The sequence below is a fragment of the Carassius carassius genome, chromosome 40 (assembly GCF_963082965.1).
Source record: "Carassius carassius chromosome 40, fCarCar2.1, whole genome shotgun sequence".
In the NCBI taxonomy this organism is placed as follows: Eukaryota; Metazoa; Chordata; class Actinopteri; order Cypriniformes; family Cyprinidae; genus Carassius; species Carassius carassius.
This window is the reverse complement of record NC_081794.1, coordinates 26,710,420-26,721,539: the sequence shown is the minus strand read 5'-3', so window position 1 is coordinate 26,721,539 and position 11,120 is coordinate 26,710,420.

The following is an 11,120-nucleotide window of genomic DNA, read 5'->3' as shown; positions in this document are numbered from 1 at the left end:
TTTAATCTAGATCCTAATTCTAGGGAATTGCTTGGATTATGAAAAGTGTTCTCTAATTGACAAGAGCTTGGAAAAGAAGAGGAGCTGGTGACATCAGTATAGAGAAGTAGTAACATGCACCAGTTAATCATAAAAAGAACCATTTTTTTTTGCAAGTGGCATTCTTGGATCTGCATTTCCCCGATCCATTCTGTGTCCTGATGATCTGAACGTGACCATCAGTGTGTTGGGATTTTGGAGCGGCTTCCTGCAACCCCTCCATCTCCCTGATGAATATTCAGGACTCCCGCGCCTTTTCACGGCAATAATGGGCCAGCCATCGCCGGGCTGCCTTTAGGGAAAGACTTCACGAGTAGCTGATTATTTCAACCTGTGTGTGAAAGAGGCTTGTTCCTTCTTAAGCCGCCTCACAAGGGATGAAATCTTACTTGCAAAACTCCTGTTGCCACCCCGGAGCAGCAGCCCAGAGACGGCTTACAGGTGGACCAAACCCCCAATCACCATCCTCATCCTCAACTCCTAAATTATCCTGGAAAGCAGGAGCGAGCTGGTTCTGTCTCGGGCTGTTTTGTCCAAACTGGCGGTGCAGATGGGATAATGACTTTTACAAACAGCATTCTGATGAGAGGAGGGGAAAAGGAACGGTATGTAAGATGCACAAAGGCCTCCATAAGCACATCGGGCTCTGCATCTGGAACAAACTAAAAAGATGTTTAATAATTTAGAAGCAAGCAGGCAGGCCTGCTGCAGCTGTTGTGTGCAGACGAGCATGAAAGGCGTCTATGTGGCAGCTGGCTCGTGCCTCTCCCCTGGTTTCGGTGTGGTGAGGAGACGGCAGATTTGGGATTAGTCAATCCCTGATACTCCTGCCCATCTGCCACCAAGACCCCTCCGCTAACTCACTCCTACAAAAGAGAGAGAACAGAGGCAGTGTGCCGGAAACTAAATGAGAAAGAGTTTCGGTCCTGAGTGCTGATTGGTCAGTACAGAGTTCAAACATGCTAAATTACACAATACAGTAACAAAATCATTTGTTCACTATCACTGTGCTCCTCCCATAGTGGCATTTGTAACATTAATAGCATTTTAAAGAAATAACATTTTGGAATAATTTTTAAAAAAGTGTATGTTTTTGAAAAAAAAAAGTCTCTTTTATGTTGACCAAGGCTGTATTGATTTGATCAAACATGCTGTAAACAATGTGATATTGTGAAATATTACTAGTTTATATATATTTTAAAATATAGCTCATTTGTGTGATTGAAGCTGTAGTTTCAGTCCAGTCTTCAGGGTCTCATGATTCTTCAGAAATCATTTTAATATGCTGATTTTCTTTAAAAAAAAAAAAAAAAAAAAAAAAAAAAATATATATATATATATATATATATATATATATATATATATATATATATATATATATATATATATACTATCAATCTGCTTATTTATTTATACCTTAAATTTATACCATTTTAAGAAATTGATACTTATTTAGTCTATTCAATTAAATTGATGAAAAGTGACAGTAAAGATTTTAAATAAATGTTGTTCTTTTGAGCTTTCTATTTATCAAAGAGTCTTGTTTTGCAGTTTCCAAAAAGGAATTAAGAAGAATCAGACATCAGTCCAAACTTTTTACAGATAGTTTATATTGTGGAAATCTCAATCTTCTCTGAAAGCACATGCATGTATTGAAGTGTACTGTCTCTCTTTCACACACACACACACACACACACACACACATATAAAGCAGGATCGTCCCTTCACCCCGTGTGTGTTTTGTTGACATGTGGATGGAGCTGCAGCACTATCATCCCGTCGCTCCAGGGCACGTTTTGCACTCCACACATTTTCACGAATACAAAATGTTGTTGGCCACAAACAATGCTTGGGCCTAATTGTCCGAATTAACCAAGTCTTGTCTCTCGTCACCATCCTGATTAGCAAAGCTCAGCTGGGACGGTTGGAGGGGCTGGGGAGCCGGGGGGAGGATTGTGGGATTTGTGATGGGAGGGGGAGCAGGTGAAACAGCGTTTGCCCATGAAAGAGACGCGATCCTGGGTAGAGTCCCAGCTGGGCCGCCTGTCTCAGAGTGTCAGGAAGATCACGGTTAACAGTGAGGGGGGATTTGTTGCATTTTGTGCCTCTTCTGACAATGTATCTGCTTTGTCCTAAAGCACACACAAAAATGTATTGTAGCCTACTTACTGTTACTATACTGTTACTATAAAAGTGTTAATAAATACAAATGAATAGTATAATTTTACAATAAAAATAAAATTAATACAATAATAATATATAATACTATATAAAAATGTAAAATAGTAAAAAATGTAAAATAGTACTTTCTACTAATTGTACTTTAAATCTTATAATAATCTATTATACCTACCTATTTCATGGTTTTATGGTGTTAATTAATATAATTAATTAATTAAATATATAACTTAGTACTATTTCTAATATATCTATATATATGTATATCAACATTTATAATTAAACTATTATAAAATATAATTTTTTTTTCTTAATTCTTACAAATTAATGTGATGATAAAAAATAATAAAAATAAAATGTGATACTATATATATATATATATATATATATATAAACCTGGTGTGGTGTTAAATGGAAATTAATCTCTCATCTTTGGAAAGTATAAAAATAAAAAAAATATTATATTTTCACATATTTTCACAAAAAAATGACAATTCATTGTGAATATAATATTAATATAAAGATTGTGCATGACACTTCTAAATTTATCATGGCAATATTAAGAACCATTTCAGACCAATAAATAAAATCTAAACCAAATAAAAGTTATCTGAAAGGCTCAAATCTCTTTATTTTTTATTTTTTTATCTGCTGATCATGTGGTGTATTTTTGGGAAGCATTTTAACTCGCCTGTGCTCCGGGGAGATATTAAAAAAAATGAGTCTCCAGTATCGGGAAGTAGATTAAACCTCAGCTCCAACAAAAAGAGGAATAGAGAACAAACCTTTCCCTCTGTAATTTTTCCCAGGTGACTTAACCAAGGGAATATGTGTTCAAGGTTGTGGGACAAGGTCCTGATAGTGACAAAGCACAAAGACGGGAGTTTATTCCACCTCAATATGGTGTGTGATCTCAGAGGAGATCTCGCAGCTGTCCAATCGCTCGCCGTTGACTCTTTTACTGAAATCCCATGTTACGCTCCTCAGATCAATCTCGGCATCTCTTCCTCTTTTAAGGCATGACTATAGCCAACAGTCGGAAGCACATTTTCCTCTCCACCGTGCTCCCACAAGGCCGCAAACAACAAACTCCAAGAGTTGGGATACGTTCGGGGAGGAGGCAGATATTCCAGCTGTACTCAAGCTTTGGTAGTTAATTCTTCACTCTCCCAGAGCCATACGATTACCCGCCAGCCACGCTCCTGATGTACTTTTGCACGATTAAAACACATTTCTGATACAGTTAAGTTTCAGACGGCTGTCATTAATTATATTTTACTTAATTCCCAAGCCTTCTCCCTCTGTTCCTTTTCATTTATACTTTTTTTTTCTTAACCCGCCTTGTGTTTTGGGAGCGTCCAATGCCGTCCTACTTAGCTTTCCTTTGTCTGGTGTGTGATCTTCAAATGGGAGGCATCACCGCTGATCAATCGTCCACGTTTCTCGCAGCACCTCTGTTTAAAACTGGGAAATCTCTCGTCACTGGTGGAAAAAAGTCATTCTATTCCCTGTAGAGCGGCTTGGTGCGTGTGATCAGGGATCTGTCTGGAGAAGAGGCGTTGGGAAAACTGATCTGATGGTGTTCTGAAGTTTTTACCCATTTTGTTTTTGTTTCTCAACAGCACAAACAGATACAAAGTGGAACTTATATTCCTTGTAGTTTATCATAACTTTACAAACTTTTTTTTTTTTTTTTTTAAATCCAGTATCATCATTCCTTGAGTATAAGTTTTATGCTAAGGCATTGCATGCTAATGCAGATGTCTCATTGAAACTTTTTAAGATATTTTATCTGCAATGTAAATATCATTAAAATCAAATAACAGTGATCACTGTCATTTTTCGTGCTATATTTTAGGGATAAGCATACAAAAAATAAAAATTCTGTCCTGTGAGAAGTGAACAAAAGATATACATAAAAATGATGAACATGATAAAATAAATTTAAGTGCAAATTATATCTTCATGTACTGTCTTCATTTTTTTCTCATTAAATCTCATTATTTCTCTGGTATAAGTTTCGTGCTGACCATAGTGCATTGTCATGCAAATAGAAATATGCACACTTACATGAGTACATGCAAATTAATAAATGTACATTAATACTTTTTTGAGGTAGGGTAAAAATTGCTTTTTACTACACTGTTCATAATAATTCCAAATAAAATAGTTATTATTCCAAATGTTCTTGTTATATTATAAGGACTGGTTCACAAAAGAAAGAACAAAAATCTGTCCTAGTTATTGTCAAACCCATAAGATTTTCTTTCTTCAGTGAAAGACAAGGAAAATTGTTGAAACATTTGACTGATTGTTCCATGCAATTATAGTAAATTGAGAAAACAGGAGATTTTAGGGCTCAAAAAGGGTGAAAAAAAAATCATAACCATTCTTTGGAATCTAAACCATTCAATGTCTAACACTTTAGTATAACATCAATTCTCACTAGTTGTTTATTAGCATGCTGCATATTGGCTTTTTATTAGTACTCATTAAGCACATATTAATACCCTATTCTGCATGACCATATTCTACATCCCTTATTCCTAATTTAGGTTAACTTTAATTTAGGTTTAATCCTAATTTAGGATTCCTGAATTTATCTTTACTACCTTACTGTCAATAATATCAGTAAATTAGGAGTTTGTTGAGGCAAAAGTAATAGCCAACAGTTATTTAAAAGTCAGAATTGGTCCAACAACTAGTGAACTGATTCAGTTGCAGAGTGTAACAACTAACTGAAATGTTATACAGGCTTTAAACATTATTATAATAAAACCAACAACAACAACAACACAAATTTAAATGCAAAGTATACATTAACAAGTATTTTATGAAATCCAATGTATCATTATTCCTCACAGACCACCTCACCTCTGCCTCTCCCTCTCACTCTTACACACACACACACACACACACAAACACACACACACACACACACCTCGTGCCCCGGAGCCTCTTGGTCTGACTAAAGTGACACGGGTGGGCTGCAGTGTTGCCGCGGGATATGCAGGGCTCAAGGTGACCAGTGGGTTCTTTCATCAGCATCACGGATCGATACGGATTCGGAGTCCTTCTGTGTCCCTGAGGACCAGTCTAGAGTGTCCAGCTGGGGGCGAGCCCTGAGCCAGGCAGCTTACGCTGGAATCACACGTACAGAGAGGATAATCAGACACAATCAGACACTTGCTATAATGAGTGCCACTATTAAAGCTAATGCCATTCCTTTTGATGTGACAAATATGCATGCTTTTATTGTTTACTCTTATTACTTACAGTACATAGTGACATCTGAAGGACCAAACATTTTTTTTAAATAAATAAATAAATAAAAACACCATGAAATCATAAAAGTTGTTTATAAATCACATGATAGTCAAGCAATTAAAGTAATAAATTATGGCATATATATATATATATATATATATATATATATATATATATATATATATATATATATATATATATATTAGACTGAAATATTTTTGAATCAGAACACAAATAAGATTTTTATGGAAGCTTGTTTCCACCGTGGAATAAAAATAAAATTAAATAAAAATCTGTGATTTTGTTTCTGTAATTCTGGAAAAAATAAAATACAATAAATAAAATAAAATAAAATAAAATAAAATGCTAAGGTTAAAAAGCAAATTTTTATCTTGCAATTCTTAATTTACATCTTACAAATTGTATTTGATTTTTTTTTTTTTTTTTTTGCAATTAAAAAAAAAGTATGGATTAAAAAACTTAACTGAATTGCAATTACAAGCCTGGTTTCAACCTGGAATAAATAAATAAACAAATAAATAAATAATAGGTAATTGTGATTTTTTAATCTTTCAATTCTTAGTTTCTATCTTACAATTATAGTGTATGTGTATGTGTATGTGTTGAGTATAGCTCAAGTGGTAAAGCATTAGCAAACGCAAGGTTGTGGGTTCGATTCCCAGCGAACACATGTTGGGTAAAATTATGTATGAATGCACTGTAAGTCTCTTTGGATAAGTATCTGCTAAATGCATTGATTTAATTTTAATTATATATATATATATATATATATATATATATATATATATATATATATATATATATATATATATATATATATATATATATATATATATATATAATGTAATTATAATAATATATATATTAATTAGCTTGCAGAAACGAGCCTCTTTCTTTCTTTCTTTTTGACTATTTATATATTCATATATTTAAAACAGTTAAAACATTAAGATTGAACTTGCATATTAATATTTGAGGTTGGACATTATTTGACCTGATCATGATTACAGGTATCCCAGGATGCACCACTGCAGATATTTTTATTCTCGGCATCCCATAATCCCAGACCAGGACGTTCCTATAAGAGATTTCCAGCTGTGCACAATGATCGTACATTTATAAATGCAGATCCTAATTAGTGATGGATTGCCTTCTGCACTAAAGATGTTGCTGTTAAGAGCAACAGAGTTTTCCCTCAAATTGATCACTTGAGGAAATCAGGCTCTACCCCCTTCTCCATGCCATTCGCACCCCGTTGCCCCCATGAATCCCACCCTTTCGCTTTCCGACGGCATACAAGGCAATTACAGGCAGTGACATTGTGCGACGCCGCGTTTGGGTTGCAGCTGGACAGATATTTGAAACAAGTCAGTGTTTAATTAGGTTACACAGTCATTTCCTCCCCTGCAAATTAAAGCCCCAGTACCTCACACAATTAATCTGCGTCTGCAGGTCCCGTGCGGTTCCCCTGGAGAACCCGCTCCGGTTCTTCAGATCTGACCCTCTGGGCCCTCGCTGCCAAGGGGAGAAATGCAATTATAAAAACAGCCCTCACTCTAATCGGCACAAACTCTTGCACACACACGGTTATTGATATTCCGGAAAAAAGGGAAGTTAATTTAGCTCCTGACTTTTAATTGCTAAAACAGTTTTGTTATGTGTTACAGTACCAAATACGACATTGACAACATAATACTCCTGTGTATTTAACAGCAGCTATTAGGGTGTATTAGGGTATATATATACTGTAAAGCTAGCGATATCATGCCCAAATAACATTTTTGTGTGAGACAAAAACAAAAATAGTTATTAAAATGTCCTTCACATGTTAAACAGACTTAGCCCACTTTCAAAACTCCCAAAGCAACCACTGCACCCTGGACACCCAAAGCTGCGACTGCCCATAAAATATATAACCAAGTCAGCAACGTTGTACATTAGTAGCCTTAGTTTAATTAAATGGCACATCCTGAGTAATACTGTTTTGTGCATCAGCCTGTAATTAAACTACATTTTTACTGCAATATTAATTAGAGGTGTTTGCTAAGACGAGCATCACTATTACTTAGAGTCACAGTTGGCAAACTGAACAAACCCCAAAACTAAGTATTGCACTTGGGTTCGGTATATAATTTTATCTATGCACACACACATACATACTCAACAAAACATCCTAGTAACCATGAACAACACTGCAGCATTTACCTTACAAATACATAGTTTATTACAAATACATACCCTAGCAACCACCCACAACATCTTAGCATCTACCTTGAAAATGCCTAGCAACATCCAAGCATCCATCTTATAAACTGTAGAGCAAAACCTTAGCATCCACCTAGAAACTGCCTAGCAACACCTTCACAACGACCCACATCACCCTAACATTCATCTAGCAAAACTACATAGCAACACCTTAGCAACCAACCTCATCATCCCAGCAGCCACCTTGCAACTCCATAGCAACACCCTAACAGCCACCCACATCTTAGCATCTAAAAAGTGCATACCAGCACCCAAGCAAAAACCCACGTCACCCTAGCATCCACCTTGCAACTACATAGTAACACCCTAACAACCACCCACATCTTAGTATATACTTCAAAAATGCATAGCAACACTCAAATGACTGCACCTACAACATTCTAGCATCCACCTAGCAACTACATAGCAACACACTAGCAACCATCTACCCAAAACGTTCTAGCTTCCACCTTACAAATGCATAGCAACACCCTAACAACAATTCACATCAACCTAGCATCCATCTACCAAATGCATAGCAACAGCTTATCAACCACCCACAAAATTCTGGCGTCCACCTTGCAACTAGATAGCAACACCCTAGCAACCACCTACCCAAAACGCTCTAGCTTCCACCTTACAAATGCACAACAACTCACGTCATCCTAGCATCCATATACCTGCTGCATAGCAACACCTTAGTACCACTCTCATCATCCTAGCAGCCACCTTGCAACTGCATAACAACACCCTAGCAACCACCCACTCAAAACATTCTAGCTTCTCCCTTGCAGCTGCATGTATACAATGTAGCATTCACCTTGCAACTTTAGCAATACCCTAGCAACAACCCACATCATCCTAGCTTCCAACTGCATAGTGATACTCTAGCAACCACCTGACAAGCACGGTCATAATTTCTTCAGAAAATCTAAGATGCGGTTCACTATGTTGGTACTGAACATGTGTAATAAGGTGCTGTGATGAAATCTGTGGATTTTATGTAGCAGGACTTGAAAAGGCGGTCAGGTGGGATGCTTTTTCCTTTTTTTTTAAACAGAAAGTTTTTGTGTGACAAAGTGGTACACAAGAACATGGAACGAGAACAAGGAAAAGCCATTTGACCACACACCGTGCCCATGGCCCATTTCTGTAGATAATTTCCCCCAGAGTCACATTTAATTGCTGCTTGAGTGCCCTCAATCTTTAAACATTCTCCATCATTCTCTGCGTCATTTATTTTTCAGGATGACAAAAGAAGGGCTAAAAAAGGCACACAAACAGAAAATACCTCAACTTTAACAAGAGGCCCGGCATGACAGGTAAACGGCACATTTAAAGAGCCGTTTAAGAAAGCCGGTCATTGCTTTTAGCACATTAAAAGCGAGCTTAGGGCAGTAGAAGGAGGATTTGCATTCTTCTCAGAAGCTGACTTTGCAAGTGTGTTTGTCTACAAAGCAGTTTAAAATGATGCAATACATGATTCATGTTTGCTGCTTTCAAGTTGCTCCTCGCTCAAGAACAGGTCTTTGCATTACTGTAGGCTAATTATTTGAAGCTGACTTGGGCACGAGAGAGAAGTTGTCTGGGATGGAAAACATGTGAATGTGGAGGGAATACTAAATAAGAGTAGTCAAGTCACCTTTATTTATATAGCGCTTTATACAAAATACATTGCGTCAAAGCAACTGAACAACATTCATTAGGAAAACAGTGTGTCAATAATGCAAAATGACAGTTCATCATTGAAATCAGTGATGTCATCTCTGTTCAGTTTAAATAGTGTCTCTGCATTTATTTGTAATCAAGTCAACGATATCGTTGTAGGTGAAGTGACCCCAACTAAGCAAGCCAGAGGCGACAGCGGCAAGGAATCTCCGAATCTCCATCGGTGACAGAAAAAAAAAAAAAAAGAGCACAGCAAATGACCAGCAAAGGCGATATATATATATATATATATATATATATATATATATGTATGTATTCATTTCATTTTTATAAAAAAATAAATAAAATGTGAGCAAGCAACATGCATGGCTTTATTTTTTTAATGCAATAAAAATTCTATGTTTGTTTTTTCAACTTCTGACACTTATGTCTCTGTGTCTATTTATTTTAACTTTAAGTTATATAAAGTCACATGGAAAATGTCTCAGAAATTACATGAGGGTAATTGATGAATTAAAAAAAAAATCATGTTGGGGTGGAGTATCCCTTTAATTTAAATTGACCACTCTTTATTAACTTCAACCCACATCATCCTATTATCCATCTACTTTACCAACTGCATGGCACATTGAAAATGCCTGGGAAATTACAAATTTTTAATTACTAATATATAAAATATACATTTTGAAGTTTTATTAGCTTTGCAGCAACAACAACAAATAATAAAAATATAATAAAAGTAATATTTTTATTATTATTATTATTATTAATAAACTATTAATATTTTTTTAACAATTAGCATCTTAACAAAGAGTAATAATAATAATAATAATAATAATAATAATAATACAAATACACTTCAATACTTATTGTGAGAAAATAATTGCTAAAAAAAAATTCAGTCATGATTTGCCAAAAAAAAAAAAAATAATAATAATAATTAATTGACTAGCAGCTCAGAATTCAAAGACTTTGTTCTTGCGTTTCTGGTTTCCTGCATTGATGTGAATTCAAATTAAAAATGAATAATGGCCCAAAAATAATGATCAATTGTATTTAACAAATCAGTGCAATCATAATAAACTGCATTGCATTTATCAGTTTGTATGTTTCACTCAGCAATCTTTCCTGAACAATCACTTGTCAAGTAAAGCTGACAAGACATTTGCACTAAAATGTATTTCACTTGATCACACATTCACATCAACAAGAGAGGATTGAGTCAAACCCACAACAGTGAAAGCAAAAAGTAACGTGATACTCTGCCTAAAATCTAACAATGTAACATAATAACCTTTTTAAAGATGTAATCTAAGCAATCATCTCAGGGAGGCTTGCATCCACGCTAGACTACATCAAAATCACAGGTGCAACAGAATTAACACAATGTTTGGGGAATATCTGTCATTTGCCTCCATCAAAGCATCGTGTTTCACAGCGTCACACTGGATGCTCGGATTTTGCTCATCACTTTGATTGTTTTCCTCTGACCACGTGGGATTTCAGCTGAAGTCGGCTTTGAGACGCAGGAAACATCTGAGCAGCAAAGCTTCATCCTCGCTGAGCAAATTAAAAATGTATCAGCAACCCCCCCCCGCTGACGTCCAATAACACGTGCCCACAAAAAAAAAATACAAATAATATATATATATATATATATATATATATACGTATATGTTTGATAGTCAGAAGAAGACTTTTCT